Source organism: Numida meleagris, chromosome 7, assembly GCF_002078875.1.
Source record: "Numida meleagris isolate 19003 breed g44 Domestic line chromosome 7, NumMel1.0, whole genome shotgun sequence".
NCBI lineage: Eukaryota > Metazoa > Chordata > Aves > Galliformes > Numididae > Numida > Numida meleagris.
In genome coordinates, this window is record NC_034415.1 from 15264373 (window position 1) to 15280267 (window position 15895).

At 38.0% G+C, this 15895-nt stretch overlaps 1 protein-coding gene and 1 long non-coding RNA gene across 3 annotated transcripts in view; one reads left to right on the forward strand and one right to left on the reverse strand.

Moving 5' to 3' along the window:
- Positions 1–15895, reverse strand: part of PKN2 (protein kinase N2) — a 53769-nt gene that overhangs the window by 31364 nt on the left and 6510 nt on the right. The window lies entirely within an intron of this gene.
- On the forward strand, positions 3–14083 carry LOC110402257. 2 transcript variants are annotated; one of them, XR_002441007.1, is made up of 3 exons: positions 3–8339; positions 10955–11166; positions 13059–14083. It is a non-coding gene; the product is annotated as an uncharacterized LOC110402257 (long non-coding RNA). The 2 variants fall into 2 exon arrangements; XR_002441006.1 differs by lacking the exon at positions 13059–14083 and having other exon boundaries at positions 3–2879; positions 3609–8339; positions 10955–13052.

A 15895-nucleotide genomic window follows, 5' to 3' on the forward strand; every position in this document is an offset into this window, starting at 1 on the left:
AAAGAAAAACATCAATGTAACTACCAGAAGACATGGTTTCTTGACAACATATGCCGCAAATTGAAGTGACTAGGCTTTTGGCCTTTGTATGTTAAATACTTACTCACTTTTTAAGACCATGTACTAACTTACATGCTGCCCTAAAGCAACAATCTTACAAGACATTGCACGTTAACTGGGGTTACATTTTACAGGAGGTTAATTTTAAATTTATTGACATTTTTACTGTGCCTATTTTTATCAGCAAGAGATTTAAATACTTCTGGATTTGTCATGGCTGCCTGCCTAGCATTTATATGCCTCAGAACTAATGACTCACATTTATAATTTTCTAGATTTGTGTGTTTTAATAGGCCAAATTAAAATAGGAAATAAGGCTAAAGTCTAACAATTATTAACTCTCATTAACTTCTATACATTCATTAAAAAAGTACAAAAAAACCCCTTTGTGATGCTTTCCTAACCACGATAACAAAATTATCTAGATATATGGGTAGACAGGGAGTAATATGAAGGCATGATCAAAAATTTAACATTTTGAGTATGAATTCATTGTCATTGTTATTTGCTGCTGCAAACACCGACAATTGGGAAGGAGTTCAGAAAGAACAGCATCAGGCTAATAAATCTCAGTGAGGTCCCAGAACACACAATCTCTAGATTATACTCTACATCCACTTGGCTTTTACTGACTCAGACTTCAGACACAAACCCCTTTTTCAGAATGAATGACTGTGAAATAAAAGTTACCATTCTGAATTTGTATCAACATATGAACATCTTCAGTCACTTCAAGTTATGATAAATTAACTAACAAAAAATAAAACAAGGGGGAAAGCTCCAAGGTTCTACTTCTATGACCAACAAGAATAAGGAATCCTCTGCAGTTCTGTGTTATGTACTTTTGGAGAGATGAGTACCAGCAGGTTCTGCCTGGGCCATGTGTGTCAACAGATAAAGCCAGTCAAAATATTTCAATCTGCACACACTCGCCTGACAATACCTTGTAGAAGTAAGATCCAACCTCCTAAAGAACGGTTTAAAAACTTTACTAATCCATCTTTACACTCCTGCTATTAAAACTTTTCTACTCATAGCTATCACCTTTAATATGAAGAGGTAGTAATTGAAAGATTCTTAACTATTAAAAGTAGCTGGAATCATCACTTTGCCACAAGATTTGGCTGTTTGTGAAAGAGATAACAAACAAACAAGTTAGAAATGACAAACTGAGTGAGTCATGCAAGGGGAAAAATGATGCAAATTTATATTTAAACAGCACTTGTAATTCCTGCAAGTACATTTCTGTTAGTGCAGATTAAAATAAATTATTTATTATGCATATGTAGAGAGGCTATTAATAGTTGTACTGGGAGATACACGACATTGCTTCCATATAAAGGCATATAAAAAGAATCAACATTTTTTTCCTTAAGAATAATCAATAGTGATGAGCAAGCAACTAGTACAAATGTTCACAGCCAGCACAAAGGAAACCAACAATCACGTGCTGAGCAGTCCATGTTGAGAAACAACCGAAACTGAATAAAAATTCATAGCAACTGTAAGCCATTTTGCTCGTGTTTAAGTAACGAGCATACCCAAATTAGATTACTATCTCTGATCTCCCTGTTCGCCTTAACAGATAAAACTTTAGGGATTAGAACACTATGATTTAGCCTTTAAAAACGAAGATCCAAACACTGTTTGTAAATAAGTGTAAAAAGTGTATTTTTAAGTCATGAGAGCTTGTACTCACTCTGCAAGAATTCTAGGAATAAATGTGTCATCTCACCTCCTTCAAAGCACGATATTCCACTTTTTAAAGTTCACAGGAAGAAAGGTAAATGTAAAAGAAAACAATTTTTTTTTCCATACTAGCATCTAAAGTATGCTACGAATATGCCAAGAATGTATACTTCTCAAACAGAACAATGTAATTAGAATATAAATAATTCAAAAATATTCTAGACTAGGGTTTCCTGAAGAGACTTCAGTTAGTTGTTTATCTATTTAGCAATAAGATATTTTGTTACAGCCCAGGTTTTTCATCCCTCCACTAACCCAACATCTCACCTGCTCAAGGGTGTTATGTTCTTCAATGAACAGGTTTTTGGAGCCCTCTCATGATGATTAGTGACTTGCATTTCAGACTCCAGTAACTAAGGTCAAGTTCTCAGAGCAGTCTCAGCACAACCTCTGTCCCTAGAGTTGGAGTTTCAAGATACAGTCCTTCTTTAAGCTGCTTCTAAGACATCAACTGTGTGGATGCTACCACTGGTAGCTGGTTACATTGCCTATGCATTTCTATGTTGTTACCAAATAGCTATTTTATAAATAATTAAGTACTTATACATCCATAAATATAATATTGCTTATTTATGTAGTATACTTATATACAGACAAGACCACCAAATGGCTACCAATGCCTAAAGGTGCAGTGTTTCATGCAAAGTTCACAAAGCCTGCTATGCTAGAAGTGAGCATAAACTCTTAAGAGCTACTACAAGAAAACCCCAAACAAACCCACAGGCATTACTCTGTCTCTTGTCGTCCAGAGTTAATGCTATGTATGAACAAAAAGCGTCATGTCACCTGGCTATCTACACCTCGCGTGGCACAAAAGTCACTGTGAAACAGTTTTCAAAGGAGGAAAGCATGCACTCAGAGACACTGAAGACTGCTGTGAAAACAGAGCAGGAGGGTGTTCTGCAAGGGAAGCTGCTCTGCTCGTGCTCTGACACGTTTTGCTGCTGAAACGCAATGACGGCTGGAGACAGGACCTCATGTCAGACAGATGAGCGGCCTCTGCGGTGCTCTGCTTCAAAACAGAGACGATGCCAAGATAGACACCACTGGACACAACTTCTAATACTTGAGTAAGAGCATTAAGGTTTTTTAAGAAAGGCATCTCCCCAAGTCCAAACCCTTTTAAACTGAGAAATGATTTTAAACACAGGAGATTCCAGCTTTTTTGATGGTACCTGATTTAAGATATTACAAAAGCCTCTTATTAGAGCTGAATATTCTTTAAAAGATATTCTCTTCCCCATTTTTTCCTTATGTTTTGATGTCTGTCCCTCCAACACACCATTGTGCCCAGGACCCACCTCTCTGCACACAGTAAGGGGCAGCAGGCACCTTCTGCTGCCCCAACAACCTGCTGCAAGGCTGTAAGGAAGGCAATTACAGGCAGTGATGAATACTTCTTTGCAATGGGAAAATACACATTTGTTAGCCAGACTGGAGATTTTGGAAACATTTCAGCATGTAATGAAACAAACTATGTTTAATGCAATAAACCATCGAGGACCACAAATTAGATAATACTGCTTAGAGAGAGAGAACCACATATTTAGCTGTCCTACTGCCTAGTGACTCAACCTCACTTTGACTGTGGGCTCAAAGGCTATCTATTTGCACAGATGAATTCAAGATTCTAGCTTTCAATTTCTGTACTCCTGGGAAACATTTTAAGTAGATGCTGAAAATACTGGGTGGTGGGCTGAGACTGTCTTTTAGTAATAGAGTCTGTTCTGGCTGATATGGTATAAGACACCAGCAATGTTGTTTATAAAAATCCATCAAGGCCCTGCACTTTTTTTCAGGTCAATTCTGAACCAAAGAATTGATGAGGCAGGTGCCTCAACACACTGAATTTACCAACCAAGCTCCGGTTTAAGAATGAAGCATCAAAACTGCTGAACGATGAAACTTGATAATGCTGAACAGAAGAGATTATTGTGATGGTGAATATATCAGAGAATCTGCTTCAGTTGTATAAACGGAACAACCTCCAATTTAAAATGAGATCCTCAAATTGCCACCTCTTAGAAGAAAAAGATAACCTTAAAATCCTGGGCATTAATAACTGCCGAAGACTTGCTTCTAACAGCACAGTACAGCTGCACTGGTTCATCCACTGGATTCATCTTCGAGAATACTGGATAAGAATTCAGGTTGCTGAATTCTGCTAGGAATTCTTACAGAAATGTAAGTGGGGCCTTAAACGACAGCACACTTAGCACCTGCTGAGTAGTTAGGCACAATATCGTGTATGTTTCCCAGTGTCTTGCAGTTAACCTGCCTTCCGGAAAAAAAAATTCACTGTAAAACCATGTACATTTTTCCTAAATGTATTACTATTCATTTTTTATATGCTCTTTAATTGTGGAAACCATTTTACATCTAGTACAGTTCACTGAAACATAAGAAAACCTGTTTGACAAATACAGCCAAAAATGTTTGCCTGTTACTCATATATAATACAGTTACCATAATCCAGAAAGACTAAGTGTCCATTTTTAATTTCCTTTTGAGGAGCTGGAAATACAGATTTGGAACTACTAGGTCCATTATTATAGTCTTCTGTATAATGTTTTAAGGGACAGAATAAATAAATTTGTTCTTCTGAGGTAACTGCCGAGGTCCCAGAAGCCCGCTATAGCAACTCCTGAAACTACAGCAGTCTTTGATTTTAAGAACAATGTTAATCAATTGCAAACTTTCCTTCCCCCCATCCCCGAAGTCATTCATAAAACCAGATGTGACAGTCTGTCCGGATTACTGGAACTACACTGACTATTTCCTCCTGCCCAGAAGCAAATGTGATTGTGGTCAAGATCTCAGCACTCACCCAACGTCAAGAACAAAAAAACCTTGAAGGCTTAATAGATTTTGGCATTCGTTTGCTGTGCTAACACATTACAAATAAGGATTTAAATTTAATCCAAGTCACAGCTCTCTTCTTTATAGCAAGAGGCTGCTTAAGGTACAAATAACTGTGGTGCACTGCATTATACATGGATAAATTCAAGTAGGACCCTCATTAAATGGGGTCCAATTCCTGTGCGCAAGCAACAAGTGCCTGGCAGTGCCAATAAGAGATGCAGTAAGTACAAAGAAGTGCTCCTTAAAACAGGGATGGCCAACATGCATGCTGTGAACACTGCACTGGGAAGACTGAAAACAACTACTGTTGCCCCCAGAGCTACCTTCTGAAGCGGTATCTTTTCCTTCCCTTTTGTGTTAAAAGAAGCCTCCACAAGTAAAGCAAAACTAAACATTCAGTGACAGGCTGTGTCGGGTTCCTCACTCCCACCTAGGCTTGCATCCACAAACAGTCCCTGATTAGGCTGAAGGTCACTAACCCAAGAAGTTCATTACCAACCCAGGCTGCAGGACAGAACCAGAGCTGTGGCAGTACTGTGCAGTAACTATAGCAAGTCACATAGAGAACAGAGTTTGCTTCTCATGGAAGGGAAAGAAAATGTTTTAAGAAAGGTTGCCTTCAGCTGCTTCTCACTGTAGCAGCTCCTGACATTGTTAAGCTAGGAGAAGGACCTTCAAAGAGGCTTGCAAGAAATAGGGCACAAGAAGAAAATCCCCACGATTGCCTCTCTTATGACAGTGAGGACTTGAGGAAGGCTCCAGCACAGCACGAGCAAGGAGCACCTGGATCTGAGGTCAGCAGATGGCTGCGCTATCCAAGAACCACGACTGGATATGGGCACTTCAACTGTTCCCCAATTTCTACAAGTAACATGCAGCTCCTACTCCCAACCAACAAATTGTAGCAGAGCCCAGCGCAACACAAACAAACCCCACCTATGTACATTCCAAAGAGACAGTACAAACTTCCCATACGATGACCACGGCCTGCTGTCTTAACTTTTATTACATGTGACCAGGAAGAAGACCAGGATACGAAATTAAGCCTGCAGTAACATCGTTTCTCCATTCTTTTATGAGACCTTGCTGTCCCAGTTATAATTCAGATTCTCAATTTTATGTGCATGTGAAATATTGATGGGATCAGTGGTGTTACCGTAACTGAGTCAGTGTAACAAGACAAAGAAGAAGAACACATACTCAGAAGAAAACGCCATTTAAAATAATAAATATGGTTTCAACCAGACCACAGACAGCAGTAGAAGCTCTATTAAATTCCAAAACACAAACCAGTTCTTTCAATATAAAGCAAAAATTATTTACTGAATGGTTAATTATTTTTCATTTTAAACTGCTAGTAAAAATAAGCATTGAAAGGAGTTTAGTGAGTTTTTTTAAAACCATTTTCAGATAAACATGGAGTTATTGTTTTCATCATGGAACATCTGTAATTTTCTATATCATGTAAACATAAGAACTTCATCTTAATAGCCTAAAATTATTTATGGAATATATACAATATGTACTTCTAAAATAAAGAGTGTATTTCAATATTCTTGCCAAACAAACACTACGTAAGGGTATTTATGGTATCTTATTTCTTTCAAAAACTAACACACATACTGAATAACTGTTAGAGATGAAAAAAATATTATTTGAGAGAAATTCTTATCACCAGGCTTGTCTCAGTTTGGCTTGATTGATTTCCCTGTAGTTAGATGAAGCTCAAGTCTGGTGCCAGCAGTTGTTTTACTGCTCTGAAATGCTTGCAGACAAATACGTATTAATATGATACAGAACTATTTGAGATAAAACTAAGTTCATGCGGATGCTGTATGGAGAATTTACCCCTAACTAAATGGAATACAGAAGCTAGTAATCTGTCCAGAAACTATGACCACTTCCCCCCTTCCCCAAATAAGCAGGTATCTGTTGAAGTAAACACCTAAGGTGAAGCACTCCTGCTGCTAAGGAAAGTTAGTATAAATCTGTTTTACTTCACTCCAATATAAATATTTCTGTTGATTTTTCATATGAAATACTTATCTGATTTTGTCTAACCCTCAGAGCAGAATAACGTTACACTTACTGCTCAAGATGCTGGAGAAAATAGTCCAATCTCCAGGATATGATATTTTTCCAAGCTACAAGTCCATCCAAGCTACAGGATATGATATTTTGCTTGGTGGAAGATGTTTTCAAAGGTAAAAAGGTCAGCAGATAGACCTGAGTCCCAGCTGTGCCTTATGACTTGGGTAACTCCTCAAATACAATGTATACTGTACAGAGGTTGTATAGTTTATTGGCCGTGAATGCAAGAAAATATGCTTACCATAATGCAGTTACCATTGCAACTATCCAGTTTCAATGGCTGTAATGTCAACATTAAAATAAACATACATGCTTAAATTCCTACTTGCGACATTTTAATCGCTAAGCAGAAATATCGCACCAGTGCAGTCTAACACCCAAAGAATACAAACCCAAGTTATCAGCACTTAATGACAAGCAGGTCCACTCCCATTTGTGAAGTGGTTTTCCTGCATTATGGTAAAAGTGAATTAGATAATAGCTACTATTATTTAATTAGAATGTATTATTATCTGCCTCAGATAATTCATAGACTGACCATTCTGCCCATCTACAAATTACAGTATCAGCTATTACCACAATTGGTAGGCTGCGGTACCTGAAATGTTAACATATTCCCAGTAAACTGTAGGAGAAGAATGCTATAAACCCTTACTGTAAAATAAGTCAGTGCAATTTGGGACTTCTCAGTACTGACTGTGCAGGTTCGAAAATGCAAGTCATTGAAATGATGTACAAGGAATCCTCAGCCAGTAAACAGGAATTTCTCGGTAATATAGAAACGTCAGGACAATGGTAAAAACCAACAACAAAACAGAAACAAACAAACCACCCAATACTTTATTTCACTCAAAGAGCACAACAAAACAATCTATGTATCAAAATCCTTGTTTCTGGGGTGGATAATTATGCCTGGAAAAAGATCCTTCTGTTTCTGGCAATTCCAACTCTGAGCACAGACAACCACTGCGTTAGTCCATTTAACTTCATTATATTTTAGCGGAGCTATTTTTAGCCATTACAAAACTAATGGAAGAGCTGAGAGTCTACATTCCACTCTAATTGAGCCATCATGTTTAGCAGCCAACTATTTTGTACATTATAAATGCAGCAATACATATCAGAGATAATACTAACATCTGTTTTATGAGGCAAAAGGCCAAGCGGCCAAATACTCGATCCCGGTAAAAGAACCAGATTTTTTTGTTGCTTTCTAGGACTGTTTAACAGTGCTCTCACCATAGCTTGTGAGTTCCTTAGTTGGGAGATGAATTTAAAGATTTTATTTATTTATTTATTTTAAAACAGGAAAGGGATGCATGCTTGTATTTATACAAAGGAATCACCTTTATACTCTAGGATTGAGAACTCTTTCACAGTAGTTTGGGCTGCTATATCTGAAGTTAGTCAGGAAAACGTTCACACTCTCCACTCCAAACAGTGGAAAAAGTTGTTCTTGTTTTAACCTCCAGCAGTAAAAGGAAGACCTCCTTAACCCCCTTCCTTATCTTTACAGGTGGCCAGTGGGAAAAAGAAAAAAAAAAAACAAACACTTTTCATCACTTCTCAGTATCAGGGTAAGTACTGCCACACCCAGAATTCCATCTGCAGAGATGCAGGCATCTCATTCCATGCCTTTCCAGTAGAAGTTTATGGATGAACACTCAGCTATTTATAGAAGCATTACTTCACATCCCCATTTGTTTGAGACTTCTACAGAGCATCACTCATGTATGCTGTGATACATTTGAATAGTTTCTGTAATCCTTTCTTTCTCTGACCTTTGAAATACGGTATCAAAGTTCCCACTAGCTCCTCATGTCCATTTTCTATTTAAGAATTCCCTGGGTATTACAGAAGTCACAAAGAACCCAAAGCCTGTCTTAACCTACAAACAAAAGCAAGAAGAAAATTTTCTGACAGCTGCTTCATGTGCAAAAGCAATGAGAAAGAGGCAGGTGATTTCACTTACTGATTACGTGGACTACAGAACGTCTTAATACGTTCACATTTCAAAATACAAATCTGCTTAAGGTTTTTGTTTTTTTAAGCTTTCTGCATTTTCTGTAGTTTTTAGGAGCCCTGATCCCCTACTGACCTACAGCACAGTAATCCAAATCATCTCCCAGGCAAGCTGTTCTCCATTTTGCATACACCCTTGTGTAGGACTCTTCCATCTAGCTGTTACCAGCACACTCTCAATAGCAGCTGAAATGAAAACAGGAAGCATTAGTTTCCAAATAACTAATGCACCTCTAACCAAATAGTAAGGCAGTGTAAAGCAACAGCTTTTATACTCATCATGTATACATGTGCCTATAAAGAAAAAAATCTTACTGGATATGCTACAAAACTAAGTTTACAGAATAACGGCAAAAAAAAAAATTCACCTTATAAATGCACTGAATTATGGGAAATACATGTTGCTTTTTACACTGTGACATATTCAGAAAGCCCACAACAAGGCATTCTTGCTGGTGACTTGAATGCCTTTCCTTTTTCAGACTGTATGATATTATACATACGTGTTATGTGATTTCCAGCATCAATCATGTTCAAGTCTCCAGTCACGTGATATTTAAGATCTCTTCACTCTAAATTCATCCACTTTTTAATATTAAAGCCCCACTCTATTTTACAAGGCATATCTACATAGTAGTTTTCACGCATCTTTAAAATTGGGAAAAAAAAAATGTCCTAAGAATATTTCTTGCCAATATTCCAATGCAACAAATTTTGACGTGCTCATAACTTTTGATGACATTTTTCTTCAAGTCTCAAAGTTTTCTGCTCCATTCCAGTTCAGACTGCTCACTAAAATGCTTCTGAGAACACACTCAGTTAGCAGTCCAAATGGTAGCCGGTAAGATTTGTTAAACAGTGGTGGAACATTCTGCTTACTAATAACCAAGAGCTACAAAAATATACTCAAGGTATGACATTCAGCAATACCTTCAAGAAGAAGTCCTTCAAGCTAAAGAAAGAAATTGCTACAGTCAGAAGCTATTTCGGGTTGGAGTTTAACCTGTTGCGTTCCCATGAGTATCTGCTTTGAGTTTGTCTATAATGAGCTATCTAATCTAAACCACATTGTCTTTAGCAGACAAAAATACAAACTAACTTTTGACTGAAAAAGCAGCAGGAGCATGACTTCTACTAGATCACAAAGAGCAGCATGTTCTGACTCAATACACAGTTTCAGGAGGTTGTATTTTCCAGCTGTATTTGAAAGAGAAGGGTGAGCGTGGCCACTGAGGCTCCCTCAAGCATTCTAATAAAGATGACAAGATGCTAAGTCACAAGGGAAAAATAAAAATCAGCCCCAATAACGAAATTAAAACTACACAAGAATAAATTTTGGATTCAATTTGTCTATATCTTCCAAAATAAGATACTGTGCTTAGCTCAGGCTAGCATCCTTTCAGCTGTACACTTCCCTAACCTCTCTGAGAATTACTGGTTTCTTACCCATCTTTCCCACTGTTTAACCTTGAGAGGATGTAAGAAACTGGCATTATAAAAATATCCCGGGATACAGACAGTGCTTCTGCTCAGACACAGGTCCTCTCCATTTTCTGAACAGCACCACAGCAGCCCCCTTCCCTTTCTGCCAACCATAAGGGAGGAAGAGGAATTGTTTGCAGATATGCCACTGAAATGCTTATTGTTGCTGCAAGCCCAATTTGTGGAAACTTCTAGTAGATGTACTTGACTATGTATGAAGATTCAAGTATACTCATTGCAGTAAAGAAACACTTAAATACTTTGGGACAGTAGACAGCTTAATTTTTAACAATGGAAAATTTCATAAAAATAATCAGAACATCTGACATTTTCAATACATATCATTAGGAAAATGCAAGACAAAAAATAGTGATGGAAGTCTGAAGATACTACTTTGTGCTGGATGAAAATGCAAAACAAAATAGTTCAGAATATGCATGTGAATAAATTCGGAACGTAGATGCCAGTAGATCAGTTTAAAGTGTGCTTACTTGAACAGCTGCAAAAACTTGAAACTGTCACTAAATTCATTCAGGTAAGTGCAATGAACAGGAAGGCAGACAAGTGCTGTGACAAATACTGTATTACTTAAAAGTCCATAAGATTCTATTACAGAAAAGAAAGAGTTACAAAAATGTGAGACCACTTACAGAACTCGTCTCTCCCTTGTCTTCCTTTCATACCCAAGGTCATCTGGTTCAAGAATCAAATGGGAGTCAAAGAAACCAATTCCCACGTGTGTTGCAGCTGCTGCCCTGACCATGTCACTGAGCTACTCCCATCAAGAAGAAACACTTCACAAAGAACATTTTAATATTAGTGCCGGCTGCTAACCTGAGAAACAGAAGATGATACTGAACAATACCCTACAGCAGATCAGCACTCCTTGTCCTTCTGCATGTAAGAAACTTAGAACTGATTATTTTTCTCACAGCTGACGAATATTGACTTTGACTCAGGCTAACTGGTACGAGCAAGGAAGTAGAGAACGAGAATTAAAAAATCTCAACGCTAAAGTAAAGTATTTTGAAACTTAAACCAGACACCCTTTAACCAAGTTTCATATTTCCAGCTCTTCAGGAGAGGAGAAACTTAAGAAAAAAATGCTAGCAACTTAAAAAATATGTCATTATATAATGAGTTAAGTTTCAAGAACAGAATTTAAACTATCTTCCTGAGGATCTCTAATTATACAGATATGGTAATTTGCAAACGATAATTTGTAACACAGTTATTCTCAGCCTCAAACACCAGCTTCAGATGAGCTTATTTATAAGCAATAAACAAGCTCAAATATTGAAGAAAACACGCTTCCATTAAAGGAGATTGCAGAGTCCTAAATGGGCAGCAGTTCAAGAATGCTACACTAGTAGTCAGGCATGTACGATTTACAGTACTTTTACTTTTCTACTGCTGCCACTAAGTTTAGAACATGCCCTACAAAAAGGCCTTGCTGATTTTCAAGTGTTCTGTAGATCCGCAGTACATTTATTTTGGTACTTTCAACACAAGCCTTTGAAACCTTGCCTTCAGCGTGACTCCATCTCCTATAACCTTTCGCTAGAATCTCGTTCACTGTATTCCTTCTCCCCATGCCATTAAGCCCACATAGTTACTCATGTTCTCCAAAGAGGCTGTCAGCAGGAGCCATCGTCACAAACGATGATGTACTTTTGTCTTTTGTTTTTAAGAAAAACTGACACTTCTTTGTCATTATCTCCCTTAAAACGTTAGCCTACACAGTTTGAGAAGTAGGGAAGAAATAATCCTGGCATGTCACATGCAGATCTATCTGCATGGAGAACATTCTTCTAAAATGCGTTCCAGTTAATTGTTTTGTAAAGTCTTCCATATAAATAAACATTTGAAGCAGAAAAGCAATGGACGGTTTTACACACTGTGCTTTTAAAAAATGACAGGCCACACAGCTCAGATTTCTCTTAAATTCTCAAGACGTGTTTTGGAGGTTTTTGGATTTATGTTACTTAAAAATCCAAGTGAGAAGATAATACGCATAACAATGATGGAAGAGTAATTTCAGTCACACCTCCAATAATATGACAAACAGTTTGAGTCATAAATCTACCACAATGGGGCTATCGTTCTCCTACTGTGACAAAGAAATAAGAAAGGTAGGCAGAAGAACAGAAACGTTTTTTTTCCATTTAACTGTGAGCTGGCAGGAAGGTTCTTGCCCAGAGTACACAGATAAGCCAGTTGGCAGCAGAAGTACTTTGGAGCACCTAGAATCACCCAAACCCCTCCTTTTGTTTATTTGGAAGATAACACTCATCCCTGCAGCACAAATTAAAAAATTATGTCCATAATCCTAATGGCACAGCTGGGTTATGATGAAAAAACACACCAAACTCTGTCAATGTATACAAAGAAAAGGAAAAAGAATTGATAATTTTGAAAAAAATTAATTACATTGTTACCTATAATTTGTTATTTGTGCACCATATTTTCAGGCCTTTCCTTCCCTAAATTTGGCTAAACCTCCAGTGTACAGCATCAAAGTCCTCTAATTAGAGCTTTAATTGATGCTGATATCATCATTAAGAGCTATTCTGTTATTGCAAACATTCATCTTATCTTTTTCCCCTACTAAATATTCAAATGGCTCATTGTCATTGAACTATTCAATAACTGAAATATACCAATACCTCACACACTTCATTTTCTTTATGGACAGTAACATTATATTATTTGCACAGTAAGTTTTTTTCACTCTAAATTTGATTCTGTCTGTTTCAATTGAATACTTGCTTTTTTTTTTTTTTTCCACTTAGTTACAGAAATAACAAGACGACTCAATTTTTTTGGAGCTGCTCTTTTGCTGTGAGCATGCAAAAGCTCTAACATGAACTTCTGAAGGCAAGTAAATAAAGTTGTGGTGATATCCCCACACACACCTTGCACACTGCTACAAAACCTTAATGCTATTCTCAATCTTTGTCATCAAAGTAAATGTAACTACATCTTCCATCCATGCATAATGTCCAAACCAATTCCATTTTCAAGGCTTTCGCATACAAGCACGTTCTTATAGTCACATGCAGGATACCACGAGACCTTCTACTTGAGGAATGCAAAGCTAGAAAAGAAATGCCACAGACAGAGCATATCGTTTATTATCTGTATATTCATCTGCAGCACAATTGGACTCTCTTCACAGTCTCTAGCAAAAATCACATACACAGTAAATCTCAGCCTGTAATCTGATGAATGTTTTACTACACAAACCAGCGTCACACACACAAAAGCAACCCTAAAGGACCAGCAGTGCTAGCCTCTCCTAACAGCTTGTTCCTACCCCAGACTATTCCCCGACATATGCCAGTACAAACCTTTATATGGCCACACAGTGAGTCGGACTGTGAAACTGATCAGGTTGGAAACTAATTTAGGGAAAAAAACCCACAAAAACTCCCCACAAACATTCAAACAAAACTATCAACAAAATCTGTTCACAGTATAGCTGTTTGTGCAAGTGTAAAGCAACACAACATGGCTTGGAACTGCTTTTAGCAGCAGCACCAGCTGAGGAAGTCTGACACGATTAAGTCTGCATGGGCAAGACTTCCAGTTACAGCGTGCAGCGAGAACAATGAACAAGCAGAACTTTTCCATCCTAAATTTGTCACAGATCTGCCTGGTATCTTTGTCATCTACAACAACAGAACAAACTGAATATACCTTTTTATAGTTTTCAAATATAAAGAGTTCCTAAGTTTAAAGGCAAACTATAGCACCAGTGACACACTAAGCCCTAAAATCCTTTCTTGCTTAATTAAGCAATTTGTGTTTAGGACTTAAAAACAAAAATGAGACAAAAAAAAAAAAAAAGACAGCAAACTTTTTTCTGCTGCTTTCAACCACCAACTTCCCTCAAAAGTTACAAAAAAAAAAAAAGGAATCCTTGTAATATATACACAAATTTCATAATGATATTATACACTATGCTGAACTTTATATACTCCAAGTATTAATTTTAACAAGATATCAAAAAAGCCATCACAGTCTGAGAGCAGAGCAACATTCTCCACATTCAGTGCCCAGCACTGAGAAAACATTATTGTTGTTTACTGGACTTATAATCCACATAAGAAGTTCTCCTCTCTGACCTGATCTGCTCTGAAGTATTTCTGTCACGTTAGCAGAGCCCCATATCATCCGTGCGATTTTTCTTGGAACTTGATAGAAAGCTGTCCCCCGATTCTTCTCAACATAAATAGTAAAGCCACCAGTTCTTTTAATTTCATTATCAGGTTACTATGTTCTTCTGTTTAACAGACTCAATTTGTAAGTCAGAACCCTTCTACCATGTTGAAGGACTGCAAACATTTGGAAACCCTGAACAGAAACATCAGTTTGCTTCGGCACTGACTACCGTGCGTAACACTACAGACATGAAGCAGACACTACAGGCTTTCAATTCAAGCTCTCTGATTTGTATTTACGTGGAGAACAAATGCGGAGTTCTCTGACATTTAAAAACCAACGCATTCAGAGTGAGGAAAGTAATGCTTATGGAAACCCACAAGATTTGGAGACAGAAAAAGCTAACTAATTCACTTTGTCCACATTCAGGTTTGTTGTTGTTTCCCCCTCCTAAAAACAAAGCAAAACAAAGAAATCCAACAACATAACCCAGTTTTCTGGATTTGCTTAACAGGTCAGAGCAAGTCCTCTCTGGGTCTGCCACACGTTAACCTTTCTATACAGCAAACCAAACAAAAACAACTAAACCCCACCCAAACAGGAAAAAATCTGCATGCACTGATCTTCCATAACCCAGGCCTTCCCAAGAGTCACTGCTTGTTTGGTACCTCTAGGTTATTCCTACTCACGATCAGCCTGGTCACCATTCTCCACCACCCATACCACGTATCCAAACATCCCTCAGTCCTTGGAAGAGATTTTCTGCCTAACATCTATGAAGCTACACTTCTTCAACCCTCCTTTGAGCATTCCCTTGCTACAGCATGTCCCCAGACAAACAGCTGAGCTGCCCATCCCAGTGCTTTCTCTTCCTCTCTGCCTTTCCATCACTTATTTTTATCACATGCTTTCTTGTGGCAACCCTTACTTGTTCTGTGTTAAGCAAAGCCCAGTGCAAAACGATCCCAACCCAGAGCCAGAATTCCTAGGTACTAGAGCAGCACAAGTGTCTGTAATGGTATAACAAAGGCCTTTAGCATAGACACCGTTGTCCTGGTGGAGCTATGTATGCTAATATTCCTGTTTTCTGCCCCAGCTGCCCAGCAGAAGTAAAAAAACTCCACCGCCAAGAGCGTATTTTGCCACCACGGTGCATCCGCTCACTCCAGAAGTGCTCTGCTCTGTACACCACTGTACAACAAACAGAACTACAGCCAAAGTGGCCGTATCTTTGATAAACAGCATACCTGCATCTGTATCTAGTATCAATAAAAATAGAAGTTACGGCCACATTCTTCAACATCATCAAATTACCATTACCGTGCCACAGTAATGGACAGTTCATCCCATTTGCGAAGGCAAATAAATGCCTTGGCCTGAATATCCTGGTTTCAGACTCTTCTGTTACTGATAGTACAGCAGCAGAACAACTCCCAGCAGAGCCGATCCATTTGGCGGAAGGTAA